This window comes from Uloborus diversus, chromosome 4 (genome assembly GCF_026930045.1).
Source record: "Uloborus diversus isolate 005 chromosome 4, Udiv.v.3.1, whole genome shotgun sequence".
Taxonomy (NCBI): Eukaryota; Metazoa; Arthropoda; class Arachnida; order Araneae; family Uloboridae; genus Uloborus; species Uloborus diversus.
The window spans coordinates 36,567,415-36,593,338 of NC_072734.1; positions in this window are offsets into that span (position 1 = coordinate 36,567,415).

Consider the following 25,924-nt stretch of genomic DNA (forward strand, 5'->3'; position numbering starts at 1 on the left):
GCTTCCGCCACTATCATGAATTGAGTTTTGTAAACTTGCCACGAAGTTTTCCCATCAAATGTGGCAAGTTTAATGGACGGTCGAGCAACTGATGTAAGAGCGCCAAACTGTACAGAGCTGCTTTCCGCGGTAGCCAATCTCCTTTCCATGTTTTTAATTTTCTCATCCAGATGATTTTCAAATGTTGCGATACGGTTTTCTACTGTTTCAAATTTTTCATCAAAAGCATGAACTCGATGCTCTATCTCATTAAATTTATTTTCCATCACAGTCTTTACCGAAGTAAGGTCATTTTTAATTTCCACTTGGTTAGAAGCTAAATCATTTTTCAGCACCTTTAAATCACTTTTCCATTGTTCTTGATTAGCCGGCAAACTTTCAGTCAAGTCACTTTTCACAGCATTAATTGCTTCCAGAAGTTGTTTTAATTGATCATCCATTGCGCGAGTAATCACCATAAAAACAAAGTCTATAAATTCGAACATTCTTTATGAAAAAAATGTCCAAAGTCCCACTTACTCCAAGAAAGTCCAGAAGAAGCCCCTCTTTGGGCGCTAATTGTAACGGATCCGGCGCGACTTCCAACTTTCTTGAAAGGACGACACAGTTCTTGATAAAAACACAGGAGCTTTATTTACACTATGTACAGAAGAAATCGTTAACAACTGCTAAATTAATCATCAGCAATTAAACAAATATCATTCAACACCGTAAACTCAACGGTTACACACGTATTTACTTCCAAATACGAAAACAACACAGCGAAGTGCCTCGCAATAAACAGAGCAAATACGCTCTCAGTTCGAATTCTCAATCCAAACTAACTTTTTATCACGCGGAACGCTTTTATAAACATCGAAAGAAATCTCTCAAATATTCCACAAGATTCCAAACGCTTCTGGAAAATAGTAAACCGTTATCAAATTTTATCAATGAACAAAAAAAGAAATAGGGGATCGTATACTTTAGCCAAATGTATAGGGGTTGTATATTCTTTACGGGAAACTATTTACAGGTTACGTTACTACAATAATTACTATTTACAGAATTTGTAACAATATATATATATATCTGTCAAAGCTCTTTCCAATGAAGTCTGCTCGCAGAAAAACCGCCTTTTAAAAACATCAGGATGTGTATACTTCACGTTTTTGGTAGGCACAATTTTATTCCTTGAACAGTTAAAAAAAACACGCCAATTTAATGGTATAGTTTTTAAAAAACAATGATCACCCAAGTATAAAATACACTTTTCAAGTACAAAGCGTTTGACCTCCTTCTGTTTTGCGTTACTTTTGTTGACGTGTCAAAGCTAAGTAACTTGTCAACCATCGTTTCAAAAGGTTTCAAGGGTTAGAGTACCCCAGAAAGCTCCATCCGGGTTCGAGCCCATGCAAGGTCATCAATATCATTAGTCCGTTTAGGGCACTTTTACGAGCATGTCTTAGTGGTTCGCACTCTTCTTAAAGCCCCAAAAACATGGCAACTAATAATGGCGTTTTTGCTTTTCAACCAAATGTTTTAGCACAAAATGGTCAGTCGTTGGGGTTACCAAAAAAGAACTATAACTGGGACATACCTAATCTGGCAGAGTCGTAAGGCATTGAATAGAATCTGCGTAGGCGTCACAATGCTACTAGATTAGGCTTGTGCTAACTGTAGGCTCTTTCCCTTTACCGTTAAAATATAGCGAACATTGAAAACTTATCCGAAACCGTATCTTGTTTCTCGTAATTATTTTACTGTAATGTAACATTGTTGGAAAAAAATAAAAAGTAAATTTTACACAGGGAAACTAATCGCTGTTGCAAAGCAACCTTGAACCAATGGCTCAAAATATTGTTGCCGGTGTTGTGCTTTTTCGCTTCATCTGTGAGTGCTCAAATAAATACGTCAACTGACACCGTGTGATAAAATCATTCAAAAACCGCAGAAAAGCCATTCACTTTTGCACATTCTAAACAACGTATCTAGCTCTCAATGCACCACTTTTCGTCCAAACTTTTCAGAAATCTATTTCAGAAACAGAATATCATCCCGTTTGATTGAAAAGTGAAAACGCAATATGCATTTTCTGCTCTCTCTATTTTCTTTATATATATATATATATATATATATATATATATATATATATATATATATATATATATATATATATATATATATATATATATATATATATTGTATCATCCGTAAGTCCAGAAAATTTCCATTCGAATATTTCCGATAGACCAAGCGTGTAAAAGAAGGCTGCAATTGTTGTCGTTCTATTTAACCATCGATGAAAACTGATATTTTGTGGAAAGTGAAAGAACTCCAAATTCAGAGAAAGTTGAGAATATTTTCAAAAAAAAGTTTTTTTTTTCTCCTTTTTTTTTATCTTTCCCAACATTTCGGGTTCGATTTCATGAGGATAAGAGGTCTTTACCCTCAAACAACAAACTCTTTAAGAACATAAATATATGCTTTAACTTCAGACGTAAGAATTTAACGATGTAACTTCAATTCACTCGAAAAAATATTAGAGAGTCCTAATGGACTAGTTTTAAGGATTTATCTGTTTTAGAATGTAGTCTCTCGAAAAGAAAAATTACGAATTTTTAACATAAAAAAGAAGAAAAATCTTCAATATTTTTCATTTTGACAGCACAGTGAAGTTCTTTTATAACGTCAGTCAAGAGCTCGGGATGTTTGCAAAGCCGTTGCTAATTGACGTTATAGAGATAGACTATTACCATTTTTGTTCATGGACGAATGTTAGGGCTGATTTTTTTTTTTTTTTTTTTTTGACGTTATAACAACTCTATCACTATAAACGATGTCACTGTAACCAAGCTTAACTGTATTTATACATTTGAAATGACGAGAATAGTATGTCCGATGCTAAGTTAGCTTTCCGGAGCTCAGTTACATTTGTTTGCCTGACTTAAACAAGATTTTGGAGCAGAAAAAAATCCAAATCACCATCCTGTACACCAACATTGAATTTGTAAAACCAGGTATCTCTATCGTTTAAGTTCTGCGTTATTTATAATGTACTTTAATGCTTATGAGCTTTCATGACCTCATATTTCTTTTGAATTTCAAAACAAATAAGGGACACCACTTAAATAAATGTAAAACAGCTTCAAATTACATCAAAAATTTAATTGCAGCGGGGTTTAGGAGGAGTTGGTACTCTAAAACCTTTGAAAAAATCGGAGTTTATATATTCGAAACATTCAAACCAAGAGCTTTCAAATGACACCAAATTCATATTTCTTTGTATATTAAAAGTAACTCAATTTAAATATTGATGGGGAAGCAATTTTACTTTTAAACGTGATTTTCTAAAAACATCAATTTTAAAAACCGATGTTCCTTTTTCTAAAAAACTACTTTACATATATCTTGGAAATTTTCACCACGTAAGTTTAATAAATTATGAAATAAACGGAATTGCTTTAATATTTCTCTTCAGTAGAATCTTTGATTTCTCTTGAAAGCACTGTGAAAACTGTAAGTCTCTATTAATAAAAACTTTTGAGGAAAAGGTATATAAAGTTCAGCAATTTTACCTACACGGTCCCTTTTATTGACAGTAGTTTTGCGATTACAAAAGTTTCACTTAACTATACGGTATTTTGAAACCATTGACTTATTACTGGATTGACACTTTTCATTTCTAATCCTCCTCGTCGACCGTACGTGGTCTTCATATTAACGAAATCATCATCAAGGACTCCAATTCGTGGGATGAATGTCCCAAGTATGACTGAGAGACAAGTGCAAGAGAACCCCAACCGCTTGACAAGTATGTCAAGTAAGTTGACATGATTGAACAAATGTAGATCTCTCTTGGTGGTAGAAAATCATTTACCATTATTGTTTTATTTTACCTCATCCGATATTCATAAGGAATTACCCCACCAACTGTTAAAGAAATCTTTGAAAAGTCATTAAAAACAAGTGCTGAAGGTTCGATGAAAGATAATTCCACTTAAAAAAAATAATTTGTATCTACTAAGCTTGAGACACATTATGTCGAGACTACGTAGTACGTAAAAATAAAAAAATCTTGTTATCACGCTGCTATTTAGAGTAATTAAAAAGCCACAGAGAGGCTGCCTGAGAGTTGTGGTAAAGTGAAGGTAAATGTGGCTGTGATGATGAAAGTAATATTTATGGATGAAAAAGTAAAGATAATGATATGAATGCAGAGGGATATTATAGAGCCTCCAGCTCATCACGTGCTGGTGCCGATTAAAGGTTTCTACGGCCGCTCCCCAGGTAGCAAAAATTGTAGGCCAACGTTTTTAGGTCTGATTCCTTTGATGGACAATTATTAGATACAGTACACTTCCCTTTAACCGAACTCCGATTAACCGAATCGATGCTTTCATTAATATTTTTTTGATAAAGAAAAGTATATAATTCTTCTAGTACAACATCCTAATTAAAAAAAATACTCTACAGCTACGAAGATAAATAATAGATAAATAAACGAATAAATGAATATAAGAAGAATCGGAAATTCCAGTGAAAGTGATTTCTTTCATTGATACAAATTCACTTTCTAATCTAAGTAAAGAATACCAAAAGTTTGATTTAATTAAGTAGATTTTATTTGAGTAAAGTTTTTTTTTTTGTAAGTCAAGTACACAAATTAAAGAGAAAATTAGTGCCAATAAGTAGTTTTACTTATTTTAATGTTTTTTCTTCCCTCTCATTGACCACTTTAAACGGATTTTTGTTAAACCGGGACCAAAAGATAGGTTAAGAGAAAATTTACTGTATTATCTTTCGATTTGTTTTTTAAAACAGTTGAAGTCATAATGATGACGTAAGAAACAAGTTAGCCGAAAGCAATGTAAAAGGCAATTCACGGAAACGACATTTTTTGCATGATTCTATAAAAAGATACAAAACACCTTTTTGTTACTGATGAATGTCTAAAAAATAAAAAAAAAAACCTTCTTCTCAATTATAAGCATTGGAGTTTTAAGGCATATCTTTATATGGAAACATAAAAAAAGAGTGAATTTGACAGTAAGAAGTTCGCCTCATGTTGAGTCATTTTGCTCTATGCCTTCTTAAAAGGTGTCTTCCTCCTTTGATGTCTTCTTGACCTGAAAATTGCAAACATGCATGAGTGAAGTTTCCAAAAAGAATGCAAATGAGTTGTAATGAAATTTTACTGTTCATTTGCTGCTTATTAATTTATTGCAGTAGCTATTTTACGAAAAACTCTACTGTGCAAATTACTTTCTCTAAAAACTGTACCCTATTTCATTCTTTTGCTCACAATTTTTATATGTAGTCAATGGTTTAAATGTCTGTGCCAGTATGATTAACAATATACTTTATTTTAATTAATAGTTTCATTTCAATTTCGATTTGAAATAAAAGAACTAATTAAAAGGAGGATTTAAAACTATTTGCACCCAAAGCAATGTTAATATTAATGTTATAAATTTTTGTTGGTTGGAAGGTAAAGTAGACTTGTTTAGAACTTCGTTGTTTCTTACTGGGCGTTAAACAATAATTGCCTCAAACATTCATCATGTGTAGGAAAATTTAAAAACCCTCTGTAAACATATTATAAAAAGAGACAAAAAAAAGTTTTCGGTTCTAAAATTGGGCTCTAAATTTAAACAGGTCTTCATTATTATTATCACATCAGAAATTGTAAAGAAGAGATTTTCAGTGCAGCCTCGTAATGTCTGAAGCAACGTCCCCGATATTTTAGTGTAGAGGCACTATTGCAGAGATTTCTTGGGTTATCAGATCTTTATTAAAATTGAATTCATGTATTTCACGGCTGAGAAATTGCACATGTCGTTAACTTAGGTCTTTGAAAACCTCGGCCAAGGGCGCCAGGAGGTCACGGGAGGTCACTGTGACCTTCCAAAAATTTTATTTTCGTCAAGTTTTATCTGATAGTTTGGCAAAATTATCATCATCCAGCAAAATTTGGTGTTTCATGCAGCAAAATTATTTTCACTCGGCAAAATTTGGAGTTCCATTCCGCAAATTGAGAGTTTTTGCACCCCCAAAATTTAACTTCAGGGTGCCTCTGACCTCGATGTTAGAAGGGGAAAAACCCACTTTTTGCAAGTTTTGTGTTTTTATTGAAATGTATGTAGAAAAAAATGAACGAAAACTATCCTCTTATATCCCATGGGTCAGTTCCACCGAACCTATGGCCCGAGGGACATATGTGACCCACGAAACTTATTCATGTGGGTCGATGTTATGCTCAATGTTACGATTTGAAGACCATGCTCCGGAAACTGAAACAATGACTCTCTTTATTTGGTGTTAAGGATGATTATTGCAAATTTGATCAGATAATCCGAATGATGAGATATTGACGCCTAAAATATGGATGAAAACTTCGTATCAGCTAAATAAGCATGTAGTAATGATAACATGCATTTTTGGTTCGTAATTTTCCTTCCTTTCTGCGTTCGCACGTGTTATAAAGAAAAAAAAAAACAAAAATCAGTGATGCGTTCAAAATGTCAATTTTATATGTGTTCTGGCTCTCGAGATTCATCATAAAATGAATTACGGTAGAATAAATTTGGGCTCCACTGCCATAGGGTATTAAAGGTAAGCTGTGCGTTTAGGAAAAAGTAAAAAAAAAAATCATTGCCCATTTGTTGCATTACTTTAAAATTGAATTTTTTTAATTACAAGGTATGAATTGCTTTCTTATCTTATTAGAACCAAATATTATTGTTTATTATTTAAAATCCAAAATGTATTCGGATTGATATAAAACTGGAAAAAGATTGGGACAGCTCCAATGTGAAACAATTAAGTGAACGTAAAAAACATTATCGTTTTTTAAATGTCAGTTAAATTGGTTTCATAGAGACAAATTTCAACACATAAAATACAAAGACAAAATCTTTGAAAAGGAATTTTAACATTTTTTTGAGATTTTTGAAAGTTTTTAAAAAGCGATGCTGTATTCATCTTGCAATTAGATCTTCATGCAGCATCTAGGGGTCGTGCTTTGATAGGAGGTCATGGGAGGTCACAGTGGCAACCAAAAAAAGTCCTTCTTCGACAAATTTCATCTGACGATACGGAAAGAAAGAGACAGGGCAATTCCACTGAAAACGACCATTTTGTCCCGCACGTGACTTCTTATATATTTCATTAAAAATAATATTTTAAAATAATAAACTTTTGGCAAACAACTTTTTTTTGCAAACAAATTAAACTTATGTGTGATTTATTAAGAAAACCGTCATTATCCTTTAAAATTATTGTTTTTTAATAAAATCTAAAATCCGTCACGTACGGGACAAATGGTTGACCTTTTTCGTGGAATGGCCCGACAGCATTTTAATATTGTGTGTATGTGTTTTCTTAATGATGCCTATATTGTCTCTATTTTGCCGGTAGTTGTATGCATGTTCGTATTTTAACATCTGTAAAATTTGGACTTTCATTCGGTAAATTGAGAATTTCCCCCCTTCCAAAATCTCCCCTCCCCCAGCCTTTCCCAAAAATTAAAAGTTCGAAGCATCTGCTAACATCCGGTGATTTTTCACTCTTCAAATTTGAGAAAAGTCCCTTAACAATTATAACTCTTGTCGTCTACTCACGTGCACGGAGGTCTCTGCAAGAGTTCTAATTAATAGCGAGCAACAATAGCCTCTCATTTTACAAGATCACCACGCCACGAAGACACTTAAGAGCGGAAGGGAAGAAACATGAAGTAATGAAAAACGAAGAAGAAGCAGGAAGACTTATAACTTGTTTCACCCACCTGTCAAAATCGCCGAAGAAATACTAGCGGAGATATTAGCCGCAAAACTTTCCACAGTGTGTGATCCCTTCTTTGAACCGGACGCCATGATTTTAATGAGATAAATTTATCGTCTGCGAATTTATGGTTTGCTCCCGCGTGAACTTCGAGTTTGATTTCTTGTTATTAAGATTTCTTTTTCGTTTTTAAATTTTATTCTCAATCGCTTGAACTTCAGAACGAGGGATGGCAACGTCGTGATCAAAAAAAGAACAGAATGCAAATTCGATTAGACGGTTTAATGCGTGTATTTTGCATTCTTTATAGCTGGCCATTTTAGTTAACGATCGACAAGTATGCATTTAGTTTTATTTGCTTATTTTCATTTGAGAATGTCTTTATTATTATTTATTTCCAAGTTTTCTAGGGCCCGTTTACGTGTAACGCGTTGAATTTCAAAGCAGCATTCAGAGTTTTAGTGAAATAGTAATCTATTTACCTAACGCGCGGTAAGCTCAGTGCTCACTGCATGACAAGCGACATTACAAACTACGTTGAAATTAAATGTTATATCACGTGAACTTTCTCATAGATTGCTATGTATTTCAATAACGAGGGTAAGCTCTAAACATTGCTTTTTCTTAAGCGTACAATCCAACGCTCACAGTGATCATTCACGCTTAAAATGTGTAAGATATTATACGAGAACTCGTTTTTAGGATAAAATGTGTAAAGTATGAAACAAAAAAAAAAAGGCTAAAATATGTAAGGTGTTATGCGAGAACTAATTTTCAGGCTAAAATATGAGTATTACTATACAAGAACTAAATTTTAGGGTAAAATGTGAGTATTACTGTACAAGAACTAATTTTTAGACTAAAATGTGTAAAATATTGTGCTAGAACTTTGAGGCTAAAATGAGTAAGGCAACATACGAGACCTAGTTTTTAGGCTAAAACGCGTAAGGTATTTTACGAGAATTAATTTTTAGGAGAATATTGCACACAAAACAACAGAACTGTACTGAACTTATTTAACGAATAACAAAAATTGAAGCCACTGCGATAAAGGAATTAAAATAAATAATGTAAAAAAACCGGTCATAATTTACACCCGAAAGATCTTTTTACATTGCACTTGAAATAAAATAATAATGAGTTATATTTCCGGATATTTTCAAGTTGACTTGTTACTAAAGTACAAAATTTCAGTTTAATCTGATTTTTAAAAAAACATTTACAACTACATTCATATCCAAAATTACGCAACAGGTACATTTACCTGGGTATTATTGTCACAAACATGTTGAGGAAGAGAATGTTCAGCGTATGGCCTTAGTTACTAAAAAATAAATTTCAAGTTAAATTTTGAACTACTAAGTATAAAATTTTTAATAGAGAAAAAGCTAACATACGAAAATTTAAAAACTTTTCAACTTCCCCTAAGAGCCTTTGAACTAATATTATCAAAAAATACCAGAAAGCCGAATCAACAGGAAGAAAAGAAAAAAAATCTGTTTCCGGAACAGCAAATTATAGAAATGGAATAATCTTGAAAGACTCCTTTAAAGCTAATGAAAACAAATAAAAACCACATTACGCATTTCCGAAATAGATCCCACTAGACAAACACAGCTTGGATGGATTTTATACAGATTTACAACTGCCCTACATTTGGTTCTAGTAAGCAACTCCCTAGATGTCTAATGTAGCGTTAAGAAAAAGAGAAAAACACTTTGTTATGTTTTTAAGCAACTAAAGCTGTTTTGGAATAAAGACATTATTGCTACCTGTAGTAAAATCCTGTTTTATCTGTGTGTGAATTATGAAATGCGATACATTTTAATAGCGATGTCAGAGTTGCGAGTATTTTTGAACGAATGTCTTTAAACACAAAAGTTAATATTTGCGTTATTATTAAACGAAGTAATTTGCAAGCCAAGAAACCAGGATATATTTACTGTCTTTCATAGTACCGATGAACTCTTAGACGGGAAAATATAATTTAATCACTTTTTTAACAGACAGTCAAAAAGAAAAAAAAAGAAAGAAAGAAAGAAAGAAAGAAAAAAATGTAGGCTTTCTACATATCAAAAAATTTAGTGGAAAAAGTAAAATACGATATTTGTCATGTAGCAGGAAACGAGATTGTTTGTCATTGATATATATTAAAATTTTTATAGAGGAGGATCAAACTTCAATTTTAAGGGGAGGGGGAGGGGAGTCATGCTGACGAATATAAGGTTTGGGATACGAACAATTTCTGAAGCAGTTCTGTGTCAATAAAAAACACCAAATCGTCCAGGAATAAGACAACTAACTAGTAGGGTTGGGGACATTGCAAAAAAATTCATTAGGGATGAAGTAGCATTTGAAGTATTTACTTTCAAAAAAAAAAAACACCCAAAATATTGTTGCAATCGTTTGCATTTTATTTGTAAAGTATTTGAACGCAATGAGAATGGATAATATTGTCGACGGTTTAGGGAAGGTCATGACTCCCATGACCCTCCCCTTGTATTGGCCGCTATTTAACGACCTGTATTCAAAACAATAAATAAATGCTTTAATGGGGGAACGTGTTTTAAATATTGGTCCATCCGCTTTTACTAAACTGCTTTTAAAATTTTTGTCGACGTTATAATGACCCCTCTTGTATCCGCCCCTGACTCTATGTGTATGGAGTGTATGAAACAATTTTAAAGATTAGGTTTATTATTTTAAATGAAAGTAAGTACACACATTTAAATGTTTATGGATTTGTACCTAAAGACTGCTTAAATGCATTTGAAAAATCCGCCCAGTAGCAAAACAAATTACTACATGACTTCAGTTTATGAGAATACATTTAAATCTTCTTGCTCAGTCACAATGATAAAATATAATTCTTTTTTAAGCCAATTTTTCAGCTAGGGGAAAAAGTTTCAGGGTGATAAATAAGAGAAATGCAATGGATGTTACAGCTCGCTATTTTTTTTTTCTTTCCTAAAAATTGCTAAACTTTACGAAACAGGGGTGTGTCTTTCAAATTATATTCCGAATAATAATTTTTTAAAAGCTGATATCGCATTTACTTGTTAAGTAATTTCAAGATGTGTTTTTTGTTTCACCTATCAATAAAGTAGCTAATCATCGCTAATCATTCACAGAATAATAAATGAAGTTCAACTGTTAAATATTACACTGGAAAATCCCTCTACTTTTAAAAGTGCAAAACTCGTGCTACTGAAGTCCTTGCACTGAAATAAACAGATCAAAAATAAATTCAGATTACCTTCCAGCATTACAACTGTAAACTTCATCAAAACTCGATAAATTTCAGGCTCTTAAATTGCTGTTTAAAGACCCAGAAGCTTCCTAGGGAAAAAATTTTATTTACTATTTTAATATTTTTAGGATATTAATTTAATGGTTCTCTACACACTTTTGGTACACAAAAATGTTTCAGATAAGCTTAAAATTTTCAAAATCAAGCGAAATGCATTTATTCTTTATTACTCAAAACCTTTTTTACCTATATTTCTGTCTCCAAGCTTTTCAGGGCAATACCATTTTAGGGGGGAGTAGGGGGAATCCTCCCCACCTGAACGAAACTACGATTTTGGGCACGAAAAACTTCTGAAACTGTTCGTTTTCAATACAAAGCACCAAATTTGCCAGGAGTAGCGCACCTAATAGGGTGAATGAACCTTACTCCGTTTTTCCTTCTTTTGGAGACTTGCAGATTGATTGAAAATCTTGCCTGATTCTTTCATTTTTTTTTCTTTTATCGTTACATGCAATGCAGTAAAGTACAAAAATGCAATTGGTGTACACGTCGAATCATGCAACTTTAAAAACAAGTTACAAGTAACCGCCCCGTCACCTAAGCTAAGGCAGATTTAGAAGCAAATGCTGGTATCTTGCAGTTCTGCCTTCGCTTGGGCTATGAGGCCGTTGTGTGTAGCTTAATGCCCTAGTTTTTATTTTTATTTTCCCAAATAGAGTTATACAATGTTGGCGGGCTTCTCGCTAGTGTGCTGAAATTCCTTTGGCTACCAGTGTGATCATACACTCGTTTCATTATGAAGTTTTTGATTTCAGCTGTAGTATTGCTATTCCATAGTGACGAACCACACAAAGCAAAGGTATTTGGGCAGTTCTCAAAAGGTGGGAACAAAAAAGTTAACTTTGAGCAATTTCAAAAATTTTCGAATTTGATATCAATTTTTCTTTTATTCTATAGTATGCATACCTAGAACACAAAATATGAACATGAAAAGACAGCAGGTATTTGTAAAAATTGTTAATTAGCAAATTAAATCAGCAATCTGTAGGTAACAGATTTTGGACATTGTTGTCATGTGGGTAACGGATTTTGGACATCATCATAATGTAAGTTTCACCATTTTTGACAACTGTTAATCTGATTTTTAACTTTTCCAATGAAAATTTTATTTACTACTTTTTGAATTTTGCAATTTAATGATAAAGAGGATATTAATGAAGTACTTGAATGGCTATACATACTGCTCTTTACATATAATAAAGTTTTGGAATGATTTTGAAGAAGTTGATGAAAGGTAGAAAAAAGCTTCATGGAAATAATTATACAAACTTGTAGTTTGATTTATTGGGACAAATAAGGAATAAAAATAGAAACAAATAAATACGACATATATATTTTTAAAGGAAAAATAAACAAAATATGCTTTAAGAAAGAATGTAAAAAATGACATCAGTTTTAATAACGAATATTTTTTCTAATGTCATAAGAATTAAAACGATGTCTAAAAAAATTATTGAAAAAAGAAATTCGTATTTCTATTTCGAGATCGTTAAATTATGTTTAAAAGAAAGAAAAAAAAAATCTAAAATAATAAAAGCGGCGGGAAAAAAAATTTGCTAGCGCAGGTGATAACGTCGCCAAAACTGGTGCAGCTGACGATTAACTACATTTGTTAAACTGGAATCCCCCTCTGGTAACCTTGAGCGTATCGTATACTGTGTTGTCGCCAATGTCGCCAGCGGAAGTTTGCTTGGCGATGTTAGCGCAAAATGGCTTTCGTTCGATCATAGAAAGCCATGTTACTACTGTAATTTATGCATTGTTCAATGTGTAACGTATTAATTATGCAAAATACCGATGGATTAAAGAAGATAACATTATAATAACCTTTTTTATTGAGGTTAGAAGACAGTGGATCATCAAAAATTATGAATAAACGGACAGAATTATCGGCATCAAGATCGTTACGCCATTTGGACATCTCACATGTATGTTTAAGAAAAATCATTTTTCTTCTAAGATACTGCATAAAAGCTTATGAAAACACTTTTAAACAATTAAAAATTGATTCTGAGGATCGATAAATACCTTTAAAACGAAAACATCATATACTTAGTTCTCAAATAATAGCATTTTAAAGATCGCAACTTTTGGACATACATCAAATTTCAAAGTTACGTTTTTTTTAAATCGTTTACAAAGTAAATAATCTTTCTTTACTTTTGTTGTTTGTGTAAAATATTAACAAAAAATTATTCAGTGTAAGATTCATACCTTTAATTTGTTTTTGAAACGTATGGAAATAATTGAAAAAAAATTTTTTTTAATGGTACATTTGCTCAGTTAACGTTTTGGTATGTCCAAAATTGTGCCTTTTAGCAAAGAAAATATTTTTTAAGGGCATTTGAAGAGCTTTTTTTCCATAATTTATGTCAATTCTTGTCTCTATACAGCATTATAATTTACCTCAAAAATTTTAGAGTTAATTAAAATGAAAGTTATTTGGTGTTGAAGCTTCAAAGTTGAAGTCTGTGTTTGTTCCCACCTTTTGAGAACTGCCCATTTACGTTAGTTGTCCAGTGTTTAGTACACATACACATCACTTCTTAGCCTTTTGGCTAAAATTAAAGTGAGGTTTTTGATGCCCATAAGCCTCGGCCTCCCGAGTATTTTCTGGAAAATCTAAGGTTATAGACCCCAGCTTACTGGTAGGAGAGTACATATAAATCTTAGTTACGTACCTTGAATTCATACAGACCATCTAGTTGTGGGATTCAGATTTGTCCGCAGAGATGGAGATGCGTAATATTTGAAATTCATGATCAGATTTCTCTATTTGTACGAATTCAAAACTCATTACACGTGTATTTTTTGACCAAGCACGTCTAACTACTTTCGAATTTAAAAAGCTGGTGTTTTAATGTGATGTATTTGTTCCAATTAACACCAGAAATAATATATTCGACAATGTAAATTTTACGGAAAATAATAATAAATAATGCTATGTTATAAACAACGGTGTTACTAATGGTAATCCGATATTTATGTACCAAATTGATTTTTTAAGTTTTTAAAAGAAGAATTTTTTTAGTGTGTGCCGTATCTAATGTATTAAAATAGAATCTTTTTCCTGAGAGCAGAGGAATTCAAAATTGAAAAGTATGATGGAAAATTCTTCCACAGAAGACAGCCTTTCATTCCTTTGGCGCGATCTTAACATACTTTCTCAATTTAAAAGGAAATATGACACTTGGTATTCTTCTGAAAACGAAACGAATCTTTTAAAAAAAGCTCTGAGAAAAATGTCAAACCCTTTCAAGCGATCGAACCATCTCATTCCGATTGTCAAGTGAAAAGTACGAATTAATCATCGTTCTCAAAAGAAAAGTCACTCACACAGAAATGAAAAAATGAACAAAAAATATCTTATAGAACTTGATTCAATTTTCTTTTTTTATTTTTTTTTCTACTCTGCTGGTCTTTCAAATCAAAGACAAGGAATCGTTTTGTCTTCAGGAAAACTTCACCGCGGATCACCTCTGTAACTTTTATCGTTGAAAGAATTATTGCTTCGTAGGTAATTACTAACTGTGACTGCACCGAAATGCTCGAGAATAATCATCGCGTGTTAAGAAATGCAAGTAATTGTTCGGTTTAATATAATAACTGATTTTTTCACTAATTTTTTACAAGTCCTTTTATACGTATTCATTAAAAACCTATTGTGGAATTGAAAGTATATTTTTGCTGGGGGGTTTCTTTCATTGTAAAATTCGCAGGTGAAATTTTAAATAGAATTTATGACATAATAATTACACACTTGTGATAAGATAGAGAATAATAAACCAATAAGCATTTCAAACGTATGGTTAAAAAGAAATTACTACGTACTTCAAATTGAATTCTTTTAAATATACCGACTAAGATGTTTAAATTTTTATTATTCACATTTTGGCTGAACCTTCAGTAATTGCATAATTTTCTTGTTTACCACAGTGAAAAAGATGAAGATTCGGAACTACAAAGGGTTCTCTTAAAAAAAAAGAAGGTAACCTCATGTTTGCATAGTCCTTTTATTGTGTGCAATTTACACAATACAGAATCTATGATGGACTGAACTTTGAAATAGCCTAAATTTGACTTGAAATTATCATTTTACCCTTCAAATTAAAATGTACTTCTTTAACTTATAATTAAAAAATAACTGTTGGGAAAATAAAAGTATTTTCTGGGTCCCTGTTATTTTTTTTTCTTTTCCTTTTTTTTTTTTTTTTGCTTATTCTATCAATTTCTGTGACTAAAAGTAGTACTTTTAACTGAAGGAAACAAACCATTGCTACGGCAGTTGCATGGTTTAAAAACATGGACTCACGACAGAAGAAGAATCCAGGCAGCAGAGATGCGATTTCTGAGGTCTATAAAAAGCTACACACTTATGGACAAAATAAAAATTTAAAACATCAGAAAATAATTAAAGATTTTTAGCCTCTTAAGAAAACCTAATGAATATCGCATTGATTTAAAAGATCATTTCCAACAAATGAAGCGAGGAAGAAATCCCTGAGCCGTCTCGTACTAACATTCTAAAAGACAAGCAACACCGCGGAATGTGGTTTGACAAAAAAGCAGAAACTCGCTTTTAGGGCAATGGTAACTTGATCTATGAGACGTCGGACTCGTAACAGAAGGGTCCCGGGTTCGATGCCAGCCGGTCGAAGATCCTTCGTGTTCGTTAATAATGACTGGAGTATGTTAAAAATATCGTGGTCACAAAGTCCTCCAAGTGAATCAATACTTCTGAGGGAGCTGGATACAAGTTTGTTTGGATTCTGGTCTAGATAAAAAAAACAGAGCTGTCTTCAGGGCTCTATCTAACCGGTTAAACCACAAACACCCGTAGGTACTGGAAACCCGAAAGTGTGACATAAGAAGGCTTTTAGCCTAATCCTTGATGTCGATAATTTTCTTTTTGGATTAAAAGTATTACTTCTTCATGACCAAGTTGGAACAGCCTTTTTAAAAGGGTAGTTTCACACTTCAATAACTCATCAGCATTCTTATTGCACGAAGATATGCCTTCAGTACACAAATTTGTTTTTTGAAAATATGTTACCGTTTTGTTGTCGTTTTGCAGAATTCTGTATCTTGTATTTTCCTTTTTGAGAGGTTTTCACATCATATCTTATTGTATCCCTTATTGATATCATGTTGATTTATTGGCATTACTTCTGTCTACGATACATGAGTATTATTCTGGTCTTTAGCCTACATAGTTAATTACGAAAAACTAGGTTCTTGCTAATTTTCAAACTTTCGGGTATATGATGAGACGTAGTCTTATCTGTCACCATTCAACCTTTCCAATTTACCAACCCTTTAAGGACCTTGGGATATGTGTGGCACCTAACTTTCAGATTTACTAGATCAGTTATCACATACAAAAAATTTGATTTTTCGCAAGTTTTTTGTTCTTTACTGTAGGATCATATATATATATATATATATATATATATATATATATATATATATATATATATATATATATATATATATATATATATATATATATATATATATATATATATATATATATATATATATATATATATATATATATATATATATATATATATATATATATATATATATATATATATATATATATATATATATATATATATATATATGTCAAAGTGTGAATCTATCCCCCATTAAGGCCTCTATCATTTATCATCAATAATCCAGTTATTGTTCTCTTGCCGAGCCTATCACGAATCGCTCAATCGCGTTTCCGACCGCGGGCCATTTGCATAATCAAATGAACACCACCCAACGAGATCCACGCGCTCTCCAGCAACGGGTGTGTCCCACGCCGCGAAAACTCTCGCACCTGATCCATCATCCCAGACGACTGCGTGTGATAAAAGTTACATGCTGTGGAATTTATATGAGAGAAAAAAATTCAAACCACAAGGTAAAAAACGGAAGAAGAAGAAAAAATGTCTTACCTGCTAAGAAAAATTACTAATCTGTCTCCAGAGATTAGACGAGCTTAGTTTATGTTTTTCACCTTTCTCGTGCAACTGAAGAGTTGATACTTTTCAGTCTAAAAGGAATTGTAAATAGTTTATTCTTGTTTAAAACTGAGTGATTTTAGCATTTTGTGGAACAAAATTAAAGTCAATTCTTACTTAGATCAACGAAGAAAAATTTTATTTTAGTCACTCTTTACAAAATAGTTATAATTACCCTGCGAAATATCTTGTATAACAGGCTTTTTTTCCTTCCATATAAATATAAAAATAATTATTCACTTTATTAATGAATTAATATTTTAAAAATCAGTAAAACCATTAAGTGTCATCTACTACAAGATAAAAAGAAAAATATTTGAACTTGATTGGGTGAGTAAAAAGTGTTTTATTAATGTCTGAAAATTTGAGCAAGATATTTAAATCTCTATACAGAAAGTGTGAGAAGCAACCCATGCCTTTTTTTTCTTCTTCTTCTTTTATTCGCCATTATCCAGAGGTTGCTGCACTTTCTATAGTTCATATTTTTTCTTCTAAGCTGACTTATTATAAACTAAAAATAAAACTTTCGTAATGGGTTATTGTAAGATTTTACATTGTTTCGAATCTTATCACACAGAAGCAAAAGTTGATCAAATATTAGTATATGATTAAATTTCAGTTTGAAAGAACAATATAAGTTTTACAGATTTAAATAAATATAATAATAGTTTGTAATTCAGGGGGGCCAATATTCAAAAACATATTTCACAATGACAAAAAATATTTGCCTTTCTCTTTTGTTCTCAAATTACTATCTTCTGGTGCTAAGTTAGAAATAAAAAGTGCCAAATATTAATTACTAACAAATTGCTTGCCAATTGCTTGTCAAATTTTTTTTTCTAATATCATACATATAGATATATACATATCTATCTTTTAATTTCATTAACTTTGAAGCTAATTTTAATATTAGAAATTTTTTACTTAAAACATACTTTTTTCAAGCCTTTCATTAATTATATTACTTTTACACCCAACGTAATATTCTCATTAAAAGAATGACAATAAACGTAGATGTCGTGTGAAATTACTGTGGGAATAATTACATTTTGCGCATTTTTTGTGTCTGAATTTCTTTTTTTAAGGGTTGCTTTGTGAGTAATAAAAAGTGCTACAATTCATTTAGCTTCTAAAGGTAAGTAATTGAGGTATATGTCACCTACTTTTTTTTAAATCATTTATTTCTTCATTTGATATTTTCTATCTGTCCCCTTACGATACTTAGATTGGTTACACAATGTCCTACAACAACTTCTTTCTGACGGAGTTAGTTTCAGTTTCCATTTCTTGTAAACAATTGCCTCCATAAAGTGATAGTAGTAAAACTCAAGATAAACCAAATTTTAGGTATTCTCTTGACCGGTCCTTTTCCCTTCTTTAAATCTTTAAACAAATCGTCCGTGCAAAACATTTGTATATGGTTTCAAATTCTTAAATGTTTCACAGAAATGGGTTTTTATATGTTTTCTAAACTGATTTTTCAAAAATAAATCATATGGTTTCCACTGTATCCGTCTTTTTTTTTTTCGAAGTAGCGATTGCAGTCAGTTTGGATGCTTTCTGTTTTAATTTTACTCGATCGAGTTTAAATTTATAACTTATAGTTAATTTTTAACTAGAAATCTTTATTTTACTAAAATTGTACAATTTTTTTTCCGAAGAAGAAAGCAATGAAAAACCTTACACTTTTTTAAAATGCTCTCTGGCCCGTAGAAAGTTCCTGTCGATTTTGTCAGGGGTGCCCACCTAAGGAGGGTCGGGACGCAAACTGAGCCATTAGAATTTTTAGGGGGGAATTTTTAAGGGGTACTTTCCCCTTTTTGTGGGGATCTTGCTTTTGGCGGGGTCTTCGTGATATTTAGGGGGTGACCCTTTGCTCTTAGAAGGTCGGCACCCCTGATTTCTTTGTCACTGTGAAGCTAATACTATAAATGAGGGTGGTACCTTGAAAACTATTTTGGATGAATTAGCTGAGCAATCTCCAATACTCAGCTTCCTCTAAAAGAGGTGGCAGAAACTTGGATGAAACTCTAGATGACACGCATGACAGTGCAATACGTTAAGACAACTGAAGACAACTCCTCCACTTCTTCCTCGAATAGTAACAAGACTTTCTCGGTTTTGGTGGGAGATGTAGAGTGACTTTCCCACGCCATCCATATAAGAAATCCGGAACTACAGCTGACTTGATTAAAATTTTAACAAAACACAGTAACAACATCAAAATCAACATTTTGTGTACATAATTAAGGTTGATTGCAATTTGAAGAAACACATATAAATGATCTTTTTTAAGTAGAATTTTGAAGAGAAAATGATATTACTTTCAAAAACATAAATGATAAGGAGAATTAATTACAAAATGATTAAAAGTTATTTAACATTTTAGAAACAACACATTTTTCAATAACAGTCTTGATTGAAGATAAGAATGGTGCAGTACGTTAAGCTGCTCAAGTTTTTAATTGCCTCTTTACAGTGAGAGGTAAAATTAGCGAAAATTATTATTATTATTATTATTATTATTATTATTTACTAAGACTGCGACGCAATTAGCGTTCATCCCAGTTGTAACGAATCAAATGCATTGATGCAATGACCGACGTTGATGAAGCAGCAAGGTAAGTTAAATTGGATAGAGTAATATACAAATACATCGTTTTTGTACGAAATTTGTTCATGAGTAAAAACGCCTAGCATGACTTCCGCAAGAAAAGAAAAATATATTTTAGAAGGTAAAATAGGCTTTTCTTTTCTACGGTTCATTGATGTTTCTTTTCTCGAAGTTTATGGAGATTCTTTGCTAAATGTCTGTATTTATGGAATCTCTAGTAAAACTAACTGCAGTGCAGCCATCTAACGGGTTTTCATCAAGCGCTTTATTTTTTACTCAAAAATCTTTTTCTGTCCCATACGAGCGATGCTATGTTAAGACGCTTTGGACTTTTTGAAAGTACACTTTTGAGAGCCCAACGACAGCCGCTAATTGAGATGTGACTTTGAAGCACTCTGAAATTGGTGTGCGGAATTCGAGATAGCAAGTAATTAATGTAATAAAAGCAGTCCTTTCTAAAAAGTGTAACTTTTTCTATTTGACCTAAAAACTTAAGTTTTAGAAAACTAAAGTCAATCCCGCGAGATCCCGGGATCCAGCGGGATTGTCTCCTTACAATCTCGATATCCCGGTTCATAGTGTACTCAATTAGCATGAAATGATTTAAAGCCGAAATCCGTCGGTTCGGATAGTGAATTACTTGCTTTCGAGAGGGGTCGGAGGCAAGGCTGCGGAGTAGAAGCAAAAATGATCGACTCCGATTCCAACTGCGGGAATTTCAGGGCTTTTGACTCCTAACACGACTTCCCCCCCCCCCCAAAAAAAAAATCAGTCTGACTCCGACTCCGCGAGCGCTGATATAGTGACCGACTTAGTGAGAAAATGTCGAATTTTCTCACAAAGTCCGACTCAGACTCTTCGAGTTTCAAGCCATCTCCTGATTCCGACTCCTTTACTCCAAAATAAGCCGGACTCCAACTCTTCGACTCCAACTCCGACTCCACTGCCCTGACGGAGACCATTAGTGACCTATTTACCCCTTCCAATACAAAGGGATATTTTCTCCAAAGAAAATTCTCTTATATAGTCTGCATAAACGTAACAATGTATTTACACAGCGAAATCGATACCAAACAGAAATCAGTTGAATCAGACAGTTGATACCCTTTTGTCTGGTTCCACTATTTTGTCTTTAAAATGTGTTTAAGGGCAGGTTTTCACAAATGGAACAAAGTTGATTTACTTCGCCTGGATGAAACAGAGATTCGGAGAGTGGCTAAATTCATCATCCAAGTGATAAAGTTAATTTCACGGCTCATTGTATTTGTTTGACGGTCCAGATAAGCCTTTGTCTTTTTAACCTTTCCACCCACTTTCGACCATCCCTTCTTTCTCTTCTTCACCCCCAGCAAATTTCCAAAGGCTGTGAAAAAGGAGTGTGCCAAAAATATTCTTTTTCTTCTTCTGCTCTCGGATCATTAGGCTTTAATGAGCCATGCAACAGCCACACGTGCGTTAATTAACTTTTGTGACGTCATTGTCGTAGCAACCGCCTGAGAGAAAGAAACTATTCTAGACGGGGCTTTGTTTCAGACGAATTTCTTGTGGGTTGCATTTTGTAGCGAAGATTTACGAGATAATAAATTCGAACAAGAATTGAAAATTGCCTTTTGACGTGTCTCTGGGAATATGTTTTTATTTAGAAGCGATAAAGTTTAAATAAAATAAGTTCGGTTTGCAGCTAAAAATATAACTTTGATGCTCACTAACATTCGGATAAAATTCAAAAAGGATCAAAAGGGCTGAAAGATTTTTGAAAAATGACTTTTGTATAAAATTTCTGCCTCCATGTAAGGATTTGTTGGAGTGACGGAGTTAGTATTTTTAGTAAGTTAAATACAACAAAAAGTTACACCCTAATAAAATAGTTAGGGTGTAACTTACTGAAAATACCATTCCTTGCCTTCAATCTTCGAGTTGAACCGAACCATTGCTTCAGTCACTCGTCTGGTCAGTGCTAATTCTATATATTAGCTACCAGTTTGTTTGGCATTCTTGGCTTCCTTAGGAGGTTTTCCACCTCCAGCTCAGTCACTTCCCAAGCCGGGCTGATGAGTGCTAATAAGCACGAAACTGCAGTCCTCGCCTGGAATGATTGAGCTGGGGGTGTATTTCATGACGGAGTTAGTGTTCCTCTTGTTCGAATTAGAGATTAGACTTTTTTTTTCTTTTGAGGAAAAATGAATTCTGAAGAGTTTTTTCACTTAAAAATGAGCAGGGAAGGATACAATACTGCCGCTGTAACTGCTAATTTTTCATTTTTTCCCCTCTTTTTTTTTTTTTTTTTGCTTATTTGGTTTCCCGCGAGGGAAAAAAAAGCGCTATAAAGACGTCAAATTCCAACGTTTCCCTATTGTTAGTTTTGGAACCAAAACGCGTTTCTTCAAATATTCCAAAACTCATTTCTGCATATACTGCCTTTTACCTGCTCACGGCAGTATAGTTTTATAATTCTTTTGATTCCTTGTTGTAAAAGTAAGTTTTATGAAGAAAACTTTTGGAGAACATTAGCCGCCAAACCAACTGTAATAGTTTGAGATTAGAAGATGGGAGCATATCGTAGCATCAGAGCAACAGTAAGATATCTAATCCCAGAAATAATACTAAGATATCTTACTGTTGCTCTGAGGCGACGATATAGTTATACAAAAGGGCTTCAAAATTAAATCTGATGTAACCGAATCTCGACTCTAAAATGTCTAAAGTGTTTTTCACCCAACCAAATTGGTTTCAAAAACTACAACAGATAGTTATGAGAAGCCTAATTAGCAAGTTAAATATGAGTAAGAAATATAAATTCTATGGTTTGTTTGACACTCATTTTGTTGGGAAAGAGCATCGTAAATAGGGATTGAAATACCGGACCAAAAATTCAATACCGGTATTTGGTAATTTTAAAGCGTAATACTGGTATTAATACCGGTATTTAAAATTTACCAAAAAATGCTTTTAATATATTGTTTTGATGCCACAATTCATAATTTTGTGTAAAAATTGTATTATTTATGACAGCAAACAACATAATGCATCTATTGAATTTTTTCTAAGCCTGGAACTTATTTTAGTGCTCAACTTTTCTACATTGAAACTACTCTTTCTGAATTCACGCAGGTCGGCATTAATTTTAACAATGCACGACACACCTCCTCAAATTGTCAAAACTTCTTCATGTTCAAATAATTCGGTCTCTTGCGTGTTATTTTTGGATAGATCTTTGTGTGTGTGTGTCTTTCTTTTGAATCGTATTAATTATTTTTTTTTTTTTTTTTTTAATTTTTGTAATTTCTTTCCGAGAGACGCTACTTTTCTAATATTAATATAATTTTGTCTTGAGCAGGAGAGGTTTGTGTTTGTTTTTTATTAGCCGTTTGGTTTGAAATTTACGATTTACTTGACTAAATGTGATCTTGTTAGTTTCTTTTATTCGTTTTCGCTTTGTTTTCAAAATTCTTTTTAATTTAGTTTGTAAATATCTAAAAATATGTTTCAATTGATTATGCTTTACATCTATTCAACTTTCTAAGGCACTATAAAATTTCTAAATATTATCTTGCCAAGTATAAAGCCAAAACGAGACAGGACAACAAACCAATACCGGTGACAACAAATTATCAATTGTTATGCTAACAAAAAAAAGTTTTAGTCAAAATTTATTATCAATTATCAGATTTAGTAGTAATTATCATAGAAAAAATGCATTCAAAATTCCACTCGAAATTAGCTTTCACAAAAGGGTAAGTATCGATCAGGGAACTGGAAGAAAATGAAAACGTGGTGCATAAAAACGCACGAAAATGCGATTCATTTCGTCATCTAGTAGACAACATCATTTTGCTATCTTTCCGCTATTTTTGTTTAATGATATTCCGATAGTTCGTGCTTTTGAAGCCAAATTTTTACATAAAAAGATTGATTTCGATTCTGTATTCCGGAAAAAGAAATGTGCATTTAATATATTTAATAAGTAAAATAAAAAATTATTTAATTGAAACAATTTATTACTTTCAGCTAATACCGAAAATACCGGTACTTTACCTTAGCAAATACCGGTATTACGAAATTGCGAAATTGCTCTAAATACCGGTATTCGGTATACCGGTATACCGGTATTGCAATCCCTAATCCTAAGCAAGATATAAGAGATTACGCAAAAGTATAATGGAATAAAAATATTTCTATCTCGGATGCAGAGTGTAAAATATGGATTTATCTATCGTAATTTTATCGGCATCTAACAGGAAGGTAGCTGAAATTTCCCTTAAAACCTTGCACAATTAAATTAAGTACATCCAGCATAATTAAGGATGGCTAGTATAAAAAATAAACGAGCATATTTTGGTCTCTTGGATTTTCTACTAAACGCTGAAAACAAAATAAATTAAGATTAATGTTTTTAGGCATCTAAATTTTTTCTTATTAATATAGTATATTAAATTCAGTAACAAAATAGCAAGTAGTATTAAAAAAAATATATATATACAACAAATTTTTGAATGGAAAAGCCTAACAGTGTTTCATTGTATAAACTTACTTTCTTTTAGTAAAAAAAAAATGCTTACCAGAAACACAGTAATACTTGAGACAATAAACAATTTCTTTGTTTGCAAAAAGATCAAATTCCAGAAAAAAAGAGCATAAACAGATTAAATCTTTAGTTTACGCAATAAGCAATACCCAAGAGATTTAGAGGATCATATGGATCAAGCATAATAAAGAATCTAGCATAGAATTCTCTCTTTTTAACTTTTAAAAAACGAATAAAAAAAGAAAGTAATTAAAAGTAGGTAATTAAAAACCTAGATTGCTGTATTGTTTGTTTTAAAATAAAAGAGATTAATTTTAGTCCTAGTGAAAAATATGTAATATAAATAGGATTAAATTTCTGCACATTATCTAAAAGACCAAAGTGAAACTTAGCTAGTCATTGGTGATCAAATATCAGTAAAAATATTATTTTTAGGATAAAGATAAAATAAACGCTATTCAGGCATGTTATTTTTTAAAAAAATTACACATTCGTTTTTCGGGTACGTGTACAAGACTATAGAAATTCACGTTTGCAGTATTCGCGGAAATTTATGCTTTAATTTGAACCGATTAAAACCGATTTACCCCAAAAAGACCGATTTGCTAAAAAAAAAAAAAAAGATTGTGTATCGTAAAGACACACAACAGAAGTGAAACTTTCATATTTCCCTTTTTTCACTTTCTGAACTGTCAATCCAACCGCACGTTTTATCTCACACCACGCCCTTGTTCTTTCTGAACCTTACCAACCCGAATGCCCAATATTCACACATATATACTTTCTTAAGTTCAGCCTTGAAATTAGTATGTTAAATTAATTTTATATTTACTATTATTTTTCATCGCTTTTTACAACAGTTTAAAACCAGAGGTATTTTAATTTCATTGCTAATTTTTTTTTTTTCATTTTTTTTTGGCAACACTTAAAAAACAATTTTGTCACTTTCGTCACACATGAAGGTTTCGGATCAGAATTTCAAATCCCTCGCATAAAAAGTTTCACTTTTTTTAAAAAAAATCTGTGTCAAATTGTTCCGTTTTGCCATAGATATAAAATGTTTAAACTTGAATTCCTAAACAGTTATAACTTTTTGTTTTCTCTTCACTGTGTTTCAAATTTTTATCCAGTTTGCAAACAAATAATAAAAAAATCCTCGAATACTCATACGTTTAGTAAGGTTATCAATAAATTTTAACCGCGTTAAATTTTAACTCTCTAAAACCGAAAAAATGTTAAGGCGTAAAACTCTTGAATGCCTGACGACCCCATATCTCTCCCGTATACATGGAAACTAATAAACTTTTATTGTACTCTCTAGTTACCTTCTCACACGCATCCACTTTTATAATTATCATTTCAACATCCCATTCGAACAGTTATCCCGTGACATTGTTCATGACAAAATATTTATTCAAAAAGCATTTCCATATTTCGCAATTCATCACTGACAGCTTCAAACCTATCAATATCCAAAACTAAGTTCACTAGAGACATAACACAGAATAGGTCCGAACGGGCCGCGCATGATTTTTCCTTACCTGCAGATGCACAAAACTCACGTTTTTCGTTCCATTTACGTGACCCCCTTCCGTAACAGAATGCTTTTGAAATCCAGAAAAAAAAAGAAAACAGCGAGCACTTTTCCTTTCCCTATAGATGTTCGAGAGAACTTTTTATTCCAAAGTTCCTGATTCTTT